This window comes from Sander vitreus, chromosome 19 (genome assembly GCF_031162955.1).
Source record: "Sander vitreus isolate 19-12246 chromosome 19, sanVit1, whole genome shotgun sequence".
In the NCBI taxonomy this organism is placed as follows: Eukaryota; Metazoa; Chordata; class Actinopteri; order Perciformes; family Percidae; genus Sander; species Sander vitreus.
In genome coordinates this window covers 1,597,190-1,618,507 of record NC_135873.1, presented here as the reverse complement: position 1 = coordinate 1,618,507, position 21,318 = coordinate 1,597,190, and positions in this window count along the sequence as shown.

Below are 21,318 nucleotides of genomic sequence, written 5' to 3'. Positions count from 1 at the left end.
GAATACTTTCCGTACCCACTGTAGCATTTCGGATATCTACAGGGAGGGTGTTCCAGAGGGATAGGGCTGCAACACTAAAGGCTCTGTTCTCCGAGGGTACAGAGTCTGGTGTGGGGAATGGTGAGCAGGCCAGCGTCTTGAGGACCGCAGGTTTCGGGGTGGGGTGTATTGGACGGAGGAGGTCGGAGAGATACTGTGGGGCCAGGGCATGGAAGGATTTGTAGGTCAGAAGGAGGATTATATATATATATGATGCAGGACTTAACTGGGAGCCAGTGAAGGTGGATGAGGGTTGGGGTGATGTTATGGATCATGTCTGGCAAAAAAAAAGCCAAAGCTGCTTTGTGGAGGTAAAACTGGCTTGATTCAACATCCATGAAGTCGAGTTTGATGAGATAAGTGTGTGTCCAACCTCTTAACTTTACTACAACTTTTGTAACTGTAAACTCTTCATGGTGTACTATTTTAGTAGTCATAATGCTATAAATTACTGTACATGTTTAGGTAAAGACGGAAAAATGCCCTCCTCTGTCTTTACCAAACACTACTCAAGCAGTGGTTGGGATGAGAACAAGATTATAGAGGTGGTTTGGGAGTAGAAGTCCGACTGTTAGAATCCATCCTGACTGCCAGGACAAATATAGATTAGCAACAAAAAAAAAAGGCCTATCCCCCACTCTTTGTCCCCCTGCTGCCCCAAAACTGCTCCCGCTGGGCTGCTGATGGACCTGCAGAAAAGTAGAAAAAGTGAACTGGGAATGAGAAAATGTGGTGAAAAATGATCATTCTGAAAAAAACATTATTCTGAATTGTACTGTAGGTTAAAAAGAAACAAGTGAAGTTAAGGAGCCGGGGGAAGGAGGTAATACACTCGGGAATTCTGTATTATTTCTCGGAATTCTCTCTGGTTCTTCTTTCTTTTTATTCACCTTATACACCGTTGAAGTGTTTCCTGCACAATGTAGAAAGGAAAGGAAAACCTGAATTTTTTCATTATTGGTGTTTTTATTGTATAAATTCTCACGTACAATGTGCAACATTCTTTCACCGACGCAGAGCGGTAATTACTACGTCACTTCCGAAGTATTCCACTGATTTTTAAAAAACGTTATTACAGTGCATAACTTACTGGAACAAAACTGAGCAACGCGTTGTTGCTGGTGACAAAACCACTGATTAAATATGTACATTGAAGCGGTACTGGCGTTAAAGACCTGCTGATCGCTGTCCGATTCTCTGATATGAATGCCCACATTGCATTGCACCGCTCGGATCATATCGTAGTGTTCTGTCTTACAGCATATTGTAATATTTCACCGGTAATAAGACCAAAATAATAATATTAAAATAAAGAAATGAATACCATGATAACATCTAAATAAATGTTGATAGATGTGGCGTTATCGTTTTTTAAAATAGCAATAAACAACAAAGCAATCCAGCTTCTCTGGAAATAAGACTGAAATAACATTTAAAAAAATACATATATAAACCATGATAAGATCTGGTGAATAAATGTTGATTAAAACAGCGGTTATTGGGCTAAAAATACCAATAATAGCAAAGCTGTATACAGCTTCTCTGCTGCAGCTGGACTGGCAGAAAGAATCGTGCTGTGATCACAAAAGATGCTTCCCATTGAAATACATTAGTTTAAAAAACATGCTGACCATCACGAAAAAACACCCGAGATAAACGTGTCCGTGTACACAAATCAATAGATTAAATTACGTGAAAATTTCACAAACTGCCGTGAGACTGGTTCGAATAGGCACTGGGATGATTATTTATGAATTAAAAGTAACCTCCAGGGACAACAGGGTGCTAGATCACACAGCACATGCCACATTATTAAGTTAGATACTTAATTATCTAACTTTTATTAGTCAATGTAATTACCGGACGAGATCTATAAGATTTGGCAGCATGGCTAAGGATGGTAAACTGGCCCTTACTGTACCTCCATCCATATGTTCTTGAATTGGACTTTACACCTTCTCCTAGCTGCCCCTTTGACCTTTTTGATGAAATGCATCCTGCACCAGACAGTTACATTAAAGTGCTCCACATTCCAGAAATATTATATATTTAAGTACTGCCAAAATAACAGGACTTTTAGGACTCTAATGTGCACCTCATGTGTGAAGGATTGTCTGCTTTTTACCACCAGAAAGGGAAGATGACACAACGGGCCAATCTGCGGAGCATCCGTGGTCAGAGTGTATTATAGATGTTATAGAGATGTTACACACGCATTGGCAAAAAAAATGCAAAAAAAAGGGCGTAGGAGCAATGAGGGAGTCGCTAGACCACATTAGCATACACTGCATGCGTTACAAGACATGCAGGAAAACGGACATTATGGGCAGCTGTGGAAGAAGTATTCAGATCCTTTACTTAAGTAAAATTACTACTACCACACTGTAAAAAATACTCAAAAGTCCTGCTTTGAAAATGTTACTTAAGTAAATGTATGTACGTATCATCAGGAAAATGTAAAGTATTAAAAGAAAAATCCTCACATTTTAGAAACTGGAACAGTTGTGTGTTCAATGGTCTAATCATTTCAGCTGGATTTAGGCCGTTATATTGTTGGGTAGTTTAATTGATAATCAAACGTAGTATTTTATAATCTATGTGAGTTTTGTGTGCAAAAATCTTAATGTGTAAAGTAACTAGTAGCTAAAGCTGTCAGATGAATGTAGTGGAGGAAAAAGTACAATATTTCTCTCTGAAATGTAGCGGAGTAGAAGTAGAAAGTGGCATGGAAAGAAAAGACTCAATAAAATACAAGTACTTCAAATTTGCACTTAAGTACAGTACTTGAGTAAATGTACTTAGTTACATTCCACCACTGCATGTGTGCAGTCGTTCATAGAGACAGAAAAGGCTAAATGAAATATGACACACACACACACACACACACACACACACACACACACACACACACACACACACACACACGTGCAGCTGTGAAGGTAGTAGTTGACAACGTTCGGATATCTGTGAAATCTCTGTGGTCAGACTGTCCGGTATTAATACAGTTGATGCCAGTAGAGGAGCTGGGTGGAGACAGTAACATTAACCACAGCAGCAGACGAGCCCCAGTCAAGGCTGAGCAGGATATTTTTTTACACTGTGAGAGAAGGTGAAGTGCTTTGTTCCTGAAACGGCATTTTAGAAAACGTCGCCTTGCGTGCATTGCTCCGAATTTCTCAAAATTACAGATGATTCTCTCCCGATATCGTGACAGGCATGAAACCGCAAATGATGATGTACCACATGCTGCAGTGGAGAGCTACAGCGAGGCGGTGTTTAAATAGAGAAATAGTCAGACTATACAGTAACTAATATGACTTTAAAATGTAAATCCTAACCCGTGATGCAGTGTATCCACATTAAGAATACATCAAGAACTTTTCACTCTGATAAGAAGGCAGTTATTACCAGAGACTAAAGAGGAGCCTGATCACAACAAAATCTTTTATCATGAGACAACGTGCCTCTGGGCACAATGTTAAAGGTCCCCACCCCTCCTACATGTGTCTCTCTGTGATCATTTTGCATCTATCAGTGGCCGTTTTGACTTTCTCATTGGTTGTTTTGAGTCTCGTTGTGGTCAATTTGTCTATCTCTTTGTTTAGTCTCTTTCCAGTCAAGTTGCGTCTCTTTCATTTATTTATTGTATTTGTTCCTCTTTGCAGCCATTTTGTGTCTCTTTGTAGTTGTTTTTCTGTGTAGTTTGACTTTTCCAGCAGGAAATGTTAAGAGTCACTTCAGACAAAGGCTCTGGTGCAGGGCCCCCTGATCCCTTGGACCCCTGGGCCTGTACCCAGTAGGCCTGTTCAATAATCCATTGATGGTAGATGTTCTAGCAAGCCTGTCTTATCACAAACTATACTCCTAAATATAATTGGTTTGAGTTTATTGGATCACAGTGCGTCTTGGTGGTCGTTTATACTTACATTTAGCGATGTCCAGTTAAAGCTTAGATCGGGCCCAAAAAAATCAATCCCGACCCTACCCGAGTCCATGCACGTTGTGTCCAAGCCCGGCCTGGACTGACACATTAACTGGAATTATGAGCCCGAGCACGATTTAAACCCGAAACTTTTTTAATACGTGGGCCGTTGTAACTAACGTTCTCAACTACAATTTTGAGTTGTTTGAACTACAGAAATCTGTTTAGAATTATCTTAATGAATAATGCAACAAGGACGACGCTTGTAAACTGTGTTGTTTGGGAATGGATCACAAATGGATCCGAATGAAGAACGTAAAAAAACAAACTCAACGCATTTCTTTGTGAGGGCTTGCCTCGCCCTCAGGAGTATGCTTGGAGAAGTAACAAAAGAGGACAGTAAAGGCTGACTATCACCTTTTCTGCCACGGCGAGCCTGCTTCATGTGTCTGTTCATCGTCAAAGTCCCCGTTTTTTTTGCTGTCATAGGCGAGCATTGTGCCGCACTTAATGCACTCGACAAAGTCGACACATATGTTGTAACTGCCCACGAATTATTTAAAATGGTTCCATACCTCTGACTTTCCTCCAAACTTGCTCAAAGTTAATTCTCCTGTTTTAATTTTTTCCCTTTTGCACTTAAGCTACACAATACAGCGCAGCAGGCCCGGTGTGATGCGTGCGAGTGGAGGATACGCTGTGCATGATTATGGCATGCTTTCTCCCCACCCAATTAGACTAATAAAGTAATGATTAAACACAAATGCTTGATCAAGGGCCTACGCTATCAAAGATAGTGTCGGGAAATATCGGCCCAACCCGGCCTGCTCGGGCAGAGAACCTAAACTCTATGTCCAGTTGTGATCAGATCACCCAAGAGAGCATATGAAACCAAGTGTAAACAAGGACTTTTTTCCTAATCTTTGTATTTGGCTTATTTTGCCTTTTTTAAATTGTTTGATTGTATTTTTACTGTTTTAGTGTGGACCTTAGTGGAAGGTAATGGGGATCCAAAATAAGACTTTATAACTCTACTTGTGCTACTGTTACGCTATGTTCTAACATTTACCATTATCCCATAATTGGCACTTGTGTGAAAAGTAGCTCGCTTTAAATCTATAAGATAGATACAAATCTATAAGACAGATTTATTTACCCAAAAGTATCAGATTTACACGATTTTCACATCCAGTCTGGGGTCATGAAACTTTGGGTACCTAAAAATGACAAAATTTAGAGGAGTGCTGGTGTGTGTTGAAGTGCATGGGATGATCTATGAGGTGCACATGGATGATTTTGGTGTCCGTGTTCTCGTAACGGGTAACAGGTAAAATGACTAATTTGGCAGTTTCCCCGAAAACCTCAGTGTGTTCCTTTGAAGCGTGGAGTGAAAAACGCCACCATTACAGTGTTTTATACTGTGGAAGAGAGTTTTTGTCAAGAGGTCAAAGTCAGATTTAGGTGAGAGGCAAAGGTAATCCTGATACACACACACATATTGTAAAGAAAGTGTTCTGTGGGGAGTCGGTGATGTAAAGAGGTGAAAACGATTCTGCTTCTCTCTGTTCTCTCACACACACACACGCGCACACCCACCCACCCACCGACACACACACACACACACACACACACACACACACACGCACACACACACACACATATTGTAAAGAAAGTGTTCTGTGGGGAGTCGGTGATGTAAAGAGGTGAAAACGATTCTGCTTCTCTCTGTTCTCTCACACATACGCGTGCACACACACACACCCACCCACACACACACACCCACACACCCACACCCACACACACTCACACTCTCTCGTGCACAATGAGTTAAGGTTCATGTTGAGGTTAAAGTTAAAGAAGATTTGCTTTTCAGTAGGAGCCCAGAGACTCATAAATACAGAACTGGAAAACACAGCAGGGGGAACAGAAGTACAAACGCACACACATTCATTTACACAATTAAGGAGGGATATTTAGGACACTGTTAGATGTAATGATTTATACAAAAAGAGGTGAGCGAAGGCTTACGGCCATTGACTTCTATCCAACAACCCGACTGTAAATCACCACATGAAACCACATCAGAACTCTGAAGTAGAAGCTGAACACAAGATTTAGATTTTTAAAATGCAATTCTTTTGCACAATTTAGCTCCAGAATTAATTAGGAAAAGATATTTGTATTACAGAGACACTGGAAACAGGTCTCAGGCCAAATCTGGAGTCCCATTAAAAGTTATTATGCGTAGAGAAATATTCATAATGATTTTACAAGTTACATCATAAAGTTTGTAATTTTATTTATGGGAATAATTAGGCTTGTTTGGGTAAAACAAGAAAAGTCTTTTTGTTAAAGCTTACAGAAAACTAAGATTACAAAAAACTAAGTAGGAGTAAAAGTGGAGGATACGAGGATACGGTGTATCCCCAATTCCAATTGTTGGAAAATTTGACCTGCTGTAATTACACTAATTACAATTCATCCTCCGGTGACCATGGTTGTCTGTCCAAAGTTAGCTCATGGCAATCTATCAGACAGTTGTTGACATATTTCATAACTTGACTGACATTGTCGTCCTTTGAGCGACACTCCTAAAAAGGCTAAAAATGATGGCTTTCGCAATAGCTCTGGTCTGTAGTTACCTCGTCTGGGTAATTGTTTAGTTTGGAGGTAATTGCTGGGAAAACAGAGGGTTTGCTAGTCTATTTGTGTGTGTGTGTGTGTGTGTGTGTGTGTGTGTGTGTGTGTGGTGGGGGTGGACGAGAGGGCAACGCTGAGGGCCGAGCGAAGCGGTGGGGTCTTGCAGGAACTAGAGAGTCGTAAAATCTAAAATAATGTGCTGTAGTACGTACGTGTGTGTGTGTGTGTGTGTGTGTGTGTGTGTGTTGGGTTCCGCACAGCGAGAGGTTATCCAAACAAACCACTAGAATGTCAAGTTACGTGCCAACGATTCCTCTGTGTTTTATTGGCTGACTTCACTGAGTTACTCCTAGGTCAGCACACACTGGGGCTGTGTGTGAGTGTGTGTCTGTGTGTTTATGAGTGTGTGTGTGTGTGTGCGAAGGGGTGAAATAAAAGAGAGAGAGAGAGAGAGAACCTGTTAGGTGAGACAGAGACAGACTGCCTGCATATCTATTTTGGTGGGTTGAGAAAGTTTGTGTTTTTTCTACCTGTGTGTGCGTGCGATGTGAAAATAAGCACTAAGTTATGGGGTGAGAGCACAGACGAGAGAGGCAAGGGTCAACCAAAGAACAAGGGTTGGCCAGAGGCTCGCTGTGTGTGTGTGTGTGTGTGTGTGTGTGTGTGTGTGTGTGTGTGTGCATGACACTTCGGTATTCTCCGAATCCATAAGACCTCTTGCCCTCTTGACTAACATCTGAGAATGTGATAACTGCAGAGAATGTGAGAATATATTGGAGAGCGGATGGCGGTGAATTGGGAGAGAAACCCGACGGATGTTTCTCGAGTGTTTGACCCTCTAACGACCACGGAGAAAAAAAAGTCACAATGAAAATGAGCTGACGTCTACAGGCCAAGAAATGCATTTTTATATTCTTGTTTGAGAATGTTGGGAAGGAAAGAGAGCACAGAGGCACAGGAAGAGGGAAGAAGGATGGAATAAAGTCTTATTTCATGATCCAAGAGCACGGCGTGAAGCGCCTGGCGCAGGTGCGTTTAGGGCGTGTACGATTCCACTTTTGCTAGTTTAACGGCGGAAAAAAGGGTCCGGGTGCATAGTTCAGTAGGGTTGTACTTAGTGTCTTCATTAATCATAGGTGTGTTTTGGGCGTAACAAGCAATAAACCAATCAGTGTTGTAAAGATTGAAGTCAAGGTACCACAGTAGACATGTCAGTCATAGGTGACTGTCATACGATTTCTACTTTTTTGGAGATACTGGGGAAAAGGACAGTGGCGTATCTCGGTGTGAAGTTTGCCAGCGGCATACGGGCTTCTTTGGGACACACACACACACACACACACACACACACACACACACACTCAGGCTGTAATTTATTTTTAATCCCACATAAAATGAATTATCCTCTCCTATAACGAATCCTGCTGCCACAAATACTCCCTAGAGCACCACATGTGGATGACTCCACCGCTGAAATTAGTTCCCCAACAAATGCACTGAATATTCTTGTTTGAGTAATGTTTGCTAAAAAAAAAACTACCCTTGACCAGTGAAGTCAGGTTTATTTTTTATGGTGAGGAAATTGAAAAGAATCCTAAAGAAAATAAATAATAATAATTGCCTGGAAGTGTCTCTTATAATGCTGTCTATGCAGAAAATGCTTTCAGGGACAGGCTTACTCTAAGAAAATATAATAATAATTCATTTTATTTTTTTATGCACTTTACATTTAAAACAAATCTCAAAGTGCTACAGGGTAAAAGCATCAGTATAAAAGAGAGATAAAGCATAACAAGGGGGTAATAAAAATAAAATATATCAATCAAAATAATCAATCATCACAGCTTCATCATGCAAAACAAATCCTTGTCTTGTTGTGCCAAGAACTGATGCGTGACTTTACTGTGCAAATGGACGGCCCGGATGGAGTGTGCAGACGCTCTGTGGTTTTTCCCAACTGACTCACTGTTTTCTGCAGATCTCCCTACGTTGTGAAAGTGTGATTGATTTCAGACGCATCCTTTGTATTATTAGGTAACATGTTGTGTTGGACGTTTTTATGAGGACGGATCGGTTTACTCACACACACAAACGGCGAGTAGTGCAGAGGGAGAGCGAGGAGACGAGATCGGAAGCAGTTGTGCGTCTTCATTTGTGTGTGTGTGTGTGTGTGTGTGTGTGCATGTACAAGTGTGCACATCTGTGTGTGTGTGAGAAAGGCGGCTGGTCAGGGCGCAGGTTCAGCCACGTGTGAAGTTATAGGAGAGTTAAAATGCAGAGGAGGCAAGGTCAGGCCACTGGGCTGACTCAGGGTGAGCCGAGGTGTGTGTGTGTGTGTGTGTGTGTGTGTGTGTGTGTGTGTGTGTCTGTGCGGAGTGAGAGGGGGGCTAACAATGTTTAAATGTACGTTTAGGGTTACAGCTGGCAGTTGGGGAGGGGGGTAGGGTGAGAATTTGGGGGTTGGAGAGAGGGAAAAGGGGAGTTCAATGTTAGGAGGGCAGGAGGAGGTGAGGTTTGGTTTACGGGATAGGACGGAACAGGGCCGAGGTTTAGATGGGATGGGGGAGCAGGGTGAGAAGTTATTGGGGGAGCGGAGCTAAAGAGTTGAGTTTCAGGTCAAAAGGTGTAGATGGAAGCAAATACAAAAAGGTTAGGGGCAAAGGCGTAAGCAGGGGATTGTCTAAAAAAAAAAAAAAGAAAATTACTTTTCAAGTCAAATATTTCAGTCGTCTAACCAAACCTTTAGGTCAGTGGAAGTTCACCAGTTGAACCACAGCCAACGGAGATCCCAAGACCACAGGTATAAATGGGTTCCTGTGTGTTAATGTGCAGCCCCCACTTTCCTTGTGTAACATATAGTCACTGTGATGCATCCAAGGTCCCATCGGAATGTGCCTCTCTGATCTGTTTGTCAGTGTGGGACATTTGCTAAAGGTCCCATGGCATGAAAGTTTCACTTTATAAGGTTTTTTAAAATTAATATGAGTTCCCCCAGCCTGCCTATGGTCCCCCAGTGGCTAGAAATGGCGATAAGTGTAAACCGAGCCCTGGGTATCCTGCTCTGCCTTTGAGAAAATGAAAGCTCAGATGGGCCGATCTGGAATCTTCCTCCTCATGACATCATTAGGAGCAAGGTTACCTCTTTGCCCGCCCAGAGTATTTGGCCCACCCATGAGAAAGAGAGAGACATCATGGCTTTCAAACGAGCAAAGTGGCAGTTGGTCAAGGCCACACCCCCACCCTCCACCTTGCCGCCCCCCCCCTCTCCTCCCCCATAGCTACAGACACAGAAATGGCACATACTAAGGAAAGCTCATTGTGGGACTGGCTCTAGTGGCTGTAATTCTGCACCAAGGCTGAATTTCAGGAAAGAGACTTCAGATACAGTATTAGGGGACCACTAAGGCCTATATAAAAGCATCCAAAGAACCCATGTCATGGGACCTTTTAAAGCTCATATGGTTAGGTTGACATCATGATTAGCTGTGGAGGAAGGTCTGGCAATGCGAGACTAGCCAATACCCAAAGCTCCTGAAACAGCTGAAGGTTGGAAAGTTGATCAAATTAAGAGCTTTGCCTTCAGGCTCACCTTCTTCTTCGCCATGACCGCCCAGTCCAGTTACTCATAAACAACACCTAACTTGTTCCCACCCCAAAGTGCAACACCTTTCCATTGAGAGTACCAAGGCTCTAACTATCATAATTTTAAGAGTAGTTTTAACAGGCAACAAGTAAAAGTTCAGTTTGATGGTCAGTTAACGGATTGCAGTGTCCAAAACATTTTGGTTTACAGTCAACCAGTAAACTGGGCTAAGAAGCTACTCATTATCTACTCATTTAGCTCACATGGAAGCATGAACATTGTTGTTTGACATTTGCTCTTTAGTTTACCTTCTGCAATGCGTCCACCTTCTTACCAACATGCTGTTTGTTTGTTTTTTTTATCACCAAGCTGCATTTGCACCATTCAGGAGATGTTTTGCGGAGTTTCTAATTTTATGGCAGTGAGACAAACTAAGAACACACAAAACCAGAAGGTGAACATACGGTTTAACAGTGGATATTCTGGTCCATTGAAGCACTTTTATTTCTTTTTCTCTTACATTCTGCTTCGCTGCAGTTCTCCGTTAGCTCTGGCCACCTTGCAGTCATTCTTTCTTTTTCTCTGTTTATCCATCGCTATGTTTTTTTTCTCTCTCTCTCTCTCTGCTGTTCCCCCTCACATCCATTCCAGGGGGTTAAGTAGACTGTTGACATTTTTGTGGCCGTCGTCGTATTATGTTGGGACTATCAGATTTATACTGACATGGTTCACCAATGTTACACTGACTACCCTTTTGTCTGCGTGTGTGTGTTTATGTGTGTGTGTATGTGTTTTATGGACATGACCTCGCTAAGAGTGAATGATGTTTGGAAGCAAACCGAGGAATTCCGGCCTCTGAAAATTTCCATAATCCTGACTTTAGCCCTTTTTTTTGCGCTCCGACCTCGGAAACAGGGGGGTTGTTCATTTTGGATGCGCACTCTTACACGCACACACTCCCCTTCTCTTTACTCTCTCACAAAAAAAATGCCAACACATGCATTTACACAAACACATACTGTACGTTCACACACAATTACAAATATAGGCATAGAGTCCCATATGCCTGCAGACACACGCAGACACACACACACACACACACACACACACACACACACACACACACACACTTATGGAACATTGTGTTTAGCTGTACTGCAGCACTCCCAAGTTTCTAATGACATTGTTATTATCATGCTGGAACAATTTAAGCACTGTTACACGCACACACACACACACACACACACACACACACACACACACACACACACAGGAGTGATTGTGTCTATAGCAGAGCCAGCCTGGGCTCTCAGACTTTGATATAAAAGGCTCCCCTACTGTTGACTGACCTCCTCTGTGAATATACACACATCCACAGACTTTTACTGTGAGTTATGCATTGGTAACAAGGTGAGATATAAACCAGCAAGAGTTGGTGAAATGTCTTTGAAATTGCAACTTTGATTCTTAGCCTTTTCCCCCTGTCATATATCTTCACTCAGCCATCAGAGATGTGTGGAAACAACTTTATACGAGGCCCAGGTATGGAATCAGAGTCACAGTGTGAGGCTCTATGGGGAGCTATCAGGTATAATTTAACAATGACATATTAATGGACGTCATTTTCTGAGTAGATATTTCAAGCTGAGTGCAAACTAGCAGCTTTGCCTCTTTTAATGTAACATATCCAACAACAACTTTAGAAATAAAGCTGCAGGAGTGCACTCAAATTTGGTTGATAAAACAGCCTAATAACCAATGAGTTCTTTCAGATTTCATAAGCGGACTCCCATGGTGGCCAATCAGATTTATATTCTGGTAGTCTTGCTTTGCCAGACCGTCCTGGCTGCGGAGGAGGGCCTAGTCCATGCAGCATTCCGGGATGGGAGAAAAACATGCTCTGGTTTATTTGCATGTCTTTAAAGTAGGGCTGTCAGCATTAGCGCGTTAATCGCGATGCGATTAAGGGCCGAGCATAATGCGTTAATTTTTTTTAATCCTAGTAATCGCATGCCGCCATTTATTAATTTATTTTCACTTCACTCGGCTTTGCGTCGTGCCTAACAGGCTACTATTTTGCTGTACTTCTTCGTAACACATCCTGCTGCTGCAGGAATAGCAACGCGGATTTCGGTGCCTCATTCTGGTGCCACTGATATGTCTGCACTTCTCTCTGATGCTCTGAAACATCTGTCTGAGATACCGGCGCTAAAGCGGTACTTTTAAAACGGTACCGGTGCCTTAACCGATACTTTTTAATAAAGTTTAAAAAAAGAAGGGTACTAAACAGTTGGCGACATTAAAGAATGGCTTGTTTATTGCTAAGGCCATATCGTCAAAATTAAATGTTTAATAATAATGTAATCACTATAACAATAACTTATTTCACTAGTAAATAGCTGTTGAATGACAAAAACAACCACCAGATGGGAAATAGGCATTTAACAACAACTTTGAATGCACCACGACGCTGTAAATTACCAGTTTCATTGAACGCACCGTCTGTGTTTTTCCGACAACAGCAGCTGCAGATTGTTACATCCCGGTGGAATCCTCTACAGTGAAATACAGACAAACTTTACACCGTTTAGCGTTAGCTGTCAGCATTTTAACCGTGTTTAATCCAGCTACTAGCTAGCGGTAGGCTAACGTTAGCTGCTGTCGAGTATAGTGTTAACTAGCTAGCGGTAGGCTAACATTAGCTGCTGTTGAGTATAGTGTTAACTAGCGTCACGTGCAGCAATGTTTCTGTTTCCTGTAACGTCTGTAACATTTCAGAGCATCAGAGAGAAGTGCAGACATATCAGTGGCACCAGAATGAGGCACCAAAATCTGCGTTGCTATTCCTGCAGCAGCAGGATGTGTTACGAGGAAGTACGGCAAAATAGTAGCCTGTTAAGCACGACGCAAACCCGAGTGAAGTGAAAATAAATTAATAAATGGCGGCATGTGATTACTACGATTAAAAAAAAATTAACGCATTATGCTCGGCCCTTAATCGCATCGCGATTAACGCGTTTATGCTAACAGCCCTACTTTAAACCAATCACAATCATCATGGGCGGCGCTAAACTCTGCACGGACCCGCTGCAAAATAGCCTATATAAATATAAAAAGACCTGAGGACGTCGACCTTCAGTCTATTTTTCTCTTTTGTTTTCCTTTTCATCCGTCTACTCTTTGCCCTCTGGAACACCTCGACCCGTCTGTCCTCTGTCTCCGGCCATCCATTTCTCTCTCCTTAACTATTCCAGTAATGTGGAAGTATTTATATGCTCTTCTGTCTCTGTGTGTGTGTGTGTGTGTGTGTGTGTGTGTGTGTCTCTCTCTGTCCTGTCCTACGATATTATTATGGTTGGCAACAGTAGCTCTCAGCCTGGCATGGAGGGAGAGACTGTGCACACCGATAGACGGAGAGGGAAAGGAGACAAAAAGCAAACGAATGAGGCAGAAATAGCCATAAAGATGGGTAGAAACAGAGAGAGAGAACTTTTTTTTGGAACTCATTGTCCACTCTAATATTTCTTCTTCATCTTCTTCTTATCCTCAACTCCATCTCTCCTAAACGCCGCGATGATAAATGAAATCAACAAAGTTGTAAAAACCTCTTGGCTCCGACAGTGAGCCTTTATGTAATGCTGGCAAAAGCGACTCTCTTATTTCCTTCGCTTCACTATCAAACGAAGAGCCGAGAAACGATGTCTCCATAAATGATGCTTTTATTTATTTATTGCCAAAAGCTTAAAAACACATGTGTTTGGGATTATAATGTGACTCCCTCACTTTGTCATGGTTTAGAAAATGCTGTTGTGGCTGTATGACTACCATAATGGTTTAATGCGATGTATAATTACTGTAATTTTCAAGCTTTTTACTCAGATGTTTCTCCGTCTTTGTTAAGTGCTCTTTGCTGTGGTGTCTCTACATTGTACTTCCCAGAAATCAATTTGTCAATCAAACACTGTGGGGCCGAGAGACGTCTTGTTCTTTCGGTTGAAAGTCTGACTTAGAGTCTTTTTTTGTCGTCACTTGTTTGTCTTCTGTTTCATGTACTTGTGCTGTATGAGAGAGGATTTAGATGCAAGGTGGATCCCTGGATAATTTGATAGAGATTTACAGTCTGAGTTAAATTGAATCGCTGTGGAGATGGGTCAGTCAATGCGGGGCTAGTCTATATCCACGACATTCCACTTCTGGGATTGCTCAGGTGCCGCTGGAAATTCTGCCGGATGTCCCTCTTTTCGGCCGGATGTCCTTCACCTTCCTCTTTCTTTGTGTTGTAATTTCAAACTCCGATGGATTTGAGGACTATGGTTAACTGCTCCTCAGATCTCTGCAGGGTAAATCCAGACAGCTAGCTAGACTATCTGTCCAATCTGAGTTTTCTGTTGCACGACTAAAACCACCTTTGAACATACACATGTTCCACCAAAACAGGCACCGTGGCTCTGTCGGGCGCTAAGCACCGCCCAAGACGAATATGATTGGTTTAAAGAAATGCCAATAAACCAAAGCATGTTTTTCTCCCATCCCAGAATGCTCTGTGGACTAGCCAGACCCTCCTCCGCAGCGCTGTGGAGGAAGGTCTGGCAATGCGAGACTAATGCGAGACTGATCACAAAGTAATGATGTTTTCAAGAATTAAAATGATATAGTATTGCCCCAGACTGTGCAAACATTTACAAAACAGAAGCCATTTGAATGGTTGAAGGATTAAAGATCTTTCAAAAGTTGTTGGGAATATTTTGCAGAAAAAAATCCGGAGCACAGCAGTAGACAATCTTTTAAATACACCCAACAATAAGGATATTGGCAGGTACGGTGTCTTGCTTAAGCACACTTCACCAAGGCAAATGCCTTTTTAAACCAGGGTTTGCCACGTTATCCACCTCTTGTTCCTATTTAGCTCTCACTTCAAAACAGATGCAATTTGGAAGCTCCGGGCCACGACTCCCCATTACTTTACATATTGAACCAGAAAGTTGAAAGGCTTAAATACACTAATAAATAGCACTCAGAGGCGAAAAACCCGCCAAGCTCAGAGTTCCGTCGGGAAACGCTCAGCAGCATTTCCCGGGAAAAAATATGGGAGAGGGAGAAGCCAGGCCGTAAAGAGCCACTCAGCCTACATTCAGGCTGTACTGAAGATCTGTTTCTCTCTTTAGCCGAGTCATTAGCAAAGACAGGCCTTTATGAGCTGTTTATGACTGAAACATTGAGGCTGGATATACTGTGTGTGTATATGCGTGCGTGTACGATAACAAGTACGAAAGGAGAGAGGGTGAAGAAGATGTGAGGTCATGTGTTCACCATCATGAATGAAATAATCAAATATGTTATTGGCATAACACTAAGTGAGCATGTGCAGGTAAAAATCCTGGTATGCTCAAGCATTAAGGGATAATGAACTTGTAGGAAGTTTGTGTGTGTGTGTGTGTGTGTGTGTGTGTGTGTGTGTGTGTGTGTGTGTGTGGTTGTGTGTTGTGTGTGTTTTAGTGTTCCAGTATAGCGAACCATGTCTTTAGTGCAGACAGATGCTAAATCCATTACCGGATAATTAAAGCAATAACTGGCCCTTTACAGAAACGTTGGCCATATACACTGAATTCTGCTTCCTGCCAATTAATACCATTCAACAGACTGTGGGATAGAGAGACATAGACGAGGAGAGAGAGAGAGAGAGAGAGAGAGAGAGAGAGAGAGAGAGAAACGAGCGGATAGTTACTTATCTAAGAATAAAAATAATGAAAAATATAATTTAGAAAAAAAGCTGCAGTTTGTCCCTTGTGAACCTCTGAAACTTTTGTCTGCTTTTTATTTTTGTGCAAAAGTTCCTCATGTTCAACTTGGTTTCATTTCCCATAATTCCCGCCCTCCTTGTCTCTCCTAAAACTCTGGCTCAATGCTGATTGCCCTGCTGCAGAACACACACACACACACACACACACACACACACACACACACACACACACACACACACACACACGCGCACACGCATTGACTTAAGCGAGACCCTACACAAACATGCACACAGAAATAGACCCATGCAAACACACATCAGAGCCGTGATTTGGGTTCATGTTCTTTGGCTTCGGACGAGGTTCCAGGATGTCTTCAACACCTCAAACTGGCAGTCCCGCTCTTTAGGAGTTGAAATCAAACAAGAGCCTGAAAATCAGCAAAACAGTGAATGAGACAAAGGGCCAAGTGAGAGAGTTGGAGGAAAGACTCGAGGAGAGAAAACGATGAGAGGTGTTTGGACGGGGGACTCGGTGAAGAGGTCGAGCAATTAGAGCTGGGGATAAACGATTATTTATTAAACGATTAATCGGGCGATTATTTTATCGATCAGCCAACTAATCTAACGACTAATTGGACGATTAATATAACGATTATTTTTCTGTTGCTCGATTAATAAAAACTATAATGTATCTCAAATAAATACCCAAAAATTCTTAATAATATACTTTATTAAACAACAATAGCACAGAAAATTAGCAGCAAAAAATCTTCTGCTTTACACAAAATAAAATAATTATTTTACTGTTATACAAAATGAAAGGCTAGCCTGTTTACTCTTTTACAGTACCAACATAACTCTTGTTCAAAAAAATCAAGTTGTAGTGCAAAAACAAACACTATGCGGTGCACAGTATAGACATTCCTGAGAGTGTTTAACACAATATAACAGTCCCAACATAAAACCTGATGCATAATCAAACTGACTCTCTTAACTGCTATTCTGTAAGTTTACATGCTAATGCAGCTGTGCCCTTTGGTGGTGCTAGGCTAACCAACGCATCTTAGCTCTCTGTGCAGTTTGTTCGTGCTAGGTTAGTAGCTAACGTTCACGTTAGCTAACGTTAGCTACTATAGATAGCTGTGTTCTGCAGCCGTAAGCTGGCTATGATTCAAGCCAATATTAGATGACAACTAATGTTAGCTAAACACAGCTGTCTAGGCGCCAGTAGCTAGCTAACGTTAGCTACTAACCTAGCACCAACAAACTGCACAGAGAGCTAGGATAGTTAGCTAGCACCACCGAAGTGTGCAGAGCTCAGGCTACACTACACAAACATGTAATTAATTTAGCCAACGTTAGTACTTAGTTGTTATTGTCTCCTTCACGAGTGACAGTGGGGTGCCTCGGTTTCAGATGCTCCCACATTGCTGTTGTGCTGGTGTGGTATGCCAACTCCATTTGGCAAAGAGCGCAAATAACGACACCTTTACGTTTGGGACTATATTTGAAGTATTCCCATACCTTCGATGATTAAGGGCGAGCTGTTTTTTTAGGACTTTTTCTTTTATTGGGGCTTTTTGCATGGCTTTGTTAGGAAATATGTAAGGAGGTTGCTGTTTCGTCCTCCATCCTGCAATGTTTTGGTCTCCCACGTGTGTGTGTGTGTCATAGGTGTGTGTGGCGAAGCGTCGACGCAAAAATACGACGTTGACGTAAATTTGACGTCGACGTCATCGACGTGTCGCTACAGGCCTACGAGCAATGAAGACACAAGACAGAGATTTGGAGCGAAAAGAAAAAGAGATGGAGAGAAAGAAAAACAAAGGTTCAGATTTGACCTGTTCGAAAAATGAAGACACTTGCCCAATAAAAGAAATGCCGCATATGGCAACCAAAACTTTAAATTTGGAACTGATGATCAGATTCAAAACCAAATCTTCCACTGGAATCATTTTTTTTTTTTTTTTTTTAAACTGTTCCAAATGGTAACCGGTTCTCGAAGCCCAACCCTGTTCATTCCTCCACCTTCCTCCTCTCTTTCCCCTTTAAATTTGTCTTTTCGTGTCCCTACTTCTCTCTTTTTGCTCCTTCCTGCTCCTTTTTTTCACTCTCTCCTGCTTTATCTTTCCTTTGTCTTCCTTTCATCTTGCGTCCCTCTCCACTCTTTTCTTCTTTAATTTCTCATGCCTCTCTTTCCTCCCCCGTTTATCTCATCTTTCCTCATCCTTTCTTCTCCTTTTCTCTCGTCTGCCGCATATGGCCAAAACTATGTGGACGCTGTTCACCCACTCTTGGGGCTGTTTTTTTTTGGATCTTAAGATCTTCCAACAAAGGGAGATCTTAATGCTTAAAAATACAATGATACTTTTGACTAGTGGTTTTCATACTTTTTTTTCAATAGTGTACCCCCTTTGAAATATTTTTCCCCCTGACCAAGCATCCATCCCACTGACGTCATTTTTTCTTGAGACGGAAGTTTCTCATCAATCGAAAAAAATATGCTGATCCAAGGGTCAACTTACCTCTACAGCTGCATCAACCTAATCCACGCTTGTCACCATTTTTCTGGAATCACTGATGCAGAGAGTGATCCAGAGTTATAGAACCAGGCTACATTGACTACTTTTACATGCACACTGAGACTACATTTGCATTGCTGCGTTTTGGTTTGAAAACAAATATCTTTTGCTACGTTTACACCTCGCATTCACACTGCTGTGGTGTTTCCGAGCCCCGGAACCGAAGACATTTGAAAACACTTCTGACCCCATTTTGGTTTGGAATCTGCGGTTGTGTTGCAGTCTCAACGGCCGCAAACGGAGACCTTTGGCAACACCGACAGATTGGGTCTAATCGGTCATGACGTCTCGTTCTCTGAGACTAAGCTACTAACGTTACCATAGCAACGGGCAGAGTATACATGCTGCCTACTGTTTACCCCGGCACGTGCATGCCCAGTATACGAGGATGTTGATGAGATACATGCTGTTTGGGCGTGTTAGTTTAAACGGAGATTAGTTCTTCTGCTGGAGCTAAAAACACTTGTGTGCACGGAGATCGCTTTTGGCTCAAAACTCCACTTAAAAAACAAAACAAAGCAATGTAATATTCTTTTGGCCATACATACATACGTACTCGAGTTTTGGCGCTGTGGCAGAAAAACTACAGTTCTTGTTTGACACATCTGTGTCAGTCTTTGCAAACTCTTTTCTTAGAAACTTTTTTCTCATTTTCTAAGATTTTTCTTTTACTCCTCCAAGAGGAGTCGGGGATGTCTCATGCACTCCTCCTCCACATCACCCTCTCTTCTTTCTTCCTCCTTGAGCTGAACTCCCATTGGCTGCTGCCAGGACCGCTGACAGATTCTCGCCTCGGTGAGTCTTGGCTGAAGTGCGGCTGCAGAGCCCTGCCAGACCGGACCGACTAAACCAAACACCTTTGGTAAAGATTTTTTTTAAAAGTCCTGTCGGGCTCCGTCGGGTCTGGAGCGGTGTGGAGGGCCGAAGTCTCCAGTTTTCAACCCGTTCAGACCGCAGGACGATTTGAGTGGCCGTCAGGCCAATTCCATGGTGGTCCTGCTGGATGTAGAACAGGCGTGGGCGAGTCATATAATTTGTCTTAACGGTTCCTTTAAGGCCTCATGGATCTGTGTCTCTGTAACAAATTACTCATTAGAAGCTTCACAAAGGTTGTATGGCCTATTTATATGGGACTGCATTACATTTAAATAAGTATATGTTGTATATAGAGAAAGATAAGTCAGTTGTAGCAGTATAAAACATGGACACACAGTGTGCAAACCACCAAAAAGTTATAAGTAAGTAAGAAAATGAAGAAATAAGTTAACCCTTGTGTTGTTTTCCTGTTGCAACTTCTTGTTTTTCTGGATTTCCCGGTGGTTGTCACTTATTTCGACAGTTTTGTCACTTTTCTCCGATGTCTTTGTCGATTCTTTTCTGTGCTTTTGACGTTTTTTTGTTGTTTTTTTTTCCCGTTTCACGTTCTTTTTATCAATTCTTTTCTTCAAATGCTATAAAATTGAATAAAACACCCATATTCAGTGAAAGTAGTGAACTGATCATTTACCTTACTTGTGAAGAGTGTTGTAGGCGACCATCCACCATGCCACGTTTTTTGACAATTTGGTTCAAAGAAACCGCGAATTTCTGACAGAAACAGAAAGAACAGGATGGTTAACATTTTGCACTACACTCTTCCAAAGTTACAGTAAAGGAGTAGAAAAGCCCAATCCCCTTTACCCACTCATGCATGCCATCAAGCTGCAGCATGAAACAATAAAAACACGCTGGAAAATAAGGGTTTATTTTCTTCCAGAGAAATAAGAGATTACCAGCACCAGCAGCCTTTTGTCACCTTGGCGGGCCAAAGTTCCTTGAGATCAGTCATGGCTATGGCTATTTGTTTTTGTATACTATTTGACGGACCATCAGGGATGTAAAGCCTGGAGGAGGAGGAGGAGGAGGAGGAGGAGGAGGAGGTTTTCTGATGAAACAGTGACAAAGTTCCCACTGACTGGATTCCAGACCTCCCTCACTCTGCCACTTCATTCCCTCTGTTGGTGGAAAACAACAACTGGTGCTGATGCTTTCTATAGCCTGCGGTGCCCATAGTTTAGATTCCTCCTCCTCCTCCTCCTCTCTTTCACCACCTTCATCCCTGGGGTTGGGCATCATTTTGATTTTAACAATTCTTGTTCTTCCTTTGGTTACGCTTTACTTGAAGGTATCTACATAAGAGTGACATGAAACTGTCATGAACGTGTCATGAACATTATAAACAAGTCATAAACGTTCATGACATAACGCTTCTTTTTAAGTGTCATTCAGTTTTTGTCATGACATGTTATGGTTAGAGTTAGGGTTCATGTGTCATGTGTTCATGACAGTGTCATGTCACTCTTATGTAGATACCTTCAAGTAAAGTGTTACCCTTCCTTTCAAATCCAGTCCTTATTGATTCTTGATTCTGATCCTTTGAGGGGTGGAGTTGAAACATGTCAGAGGCTTATTTCACAGATAAGAGGAAGATTCTATTTTGATTCAACGGTGATTTCCAGTTCTACCGGGCTTTTTCAACGTAAAATAAAGCCAGACTTTAGAGCTCCGCTTACTGTGCTCCATGGCTGCAACACAACATGCGCCTTGAAGTACGTTGGAAGCTATGGAAACCAAAACTTTAAATTTGGAACCGATGATCAGATTCAAAACCAAATCTTCCACTGGAATCGTTTTTTTTTAAATTTTTTTAAACTGTTCCAAATGGTAACCGGTTCTCGAAGCCCAACCCTATTCATTCCTCCACCCTCCTCCTCTCTTTCCCCTTTAAATTTGTCTTTTCGTGTCCCTACTTCTCTCTTTTTGCTCCTTCCTG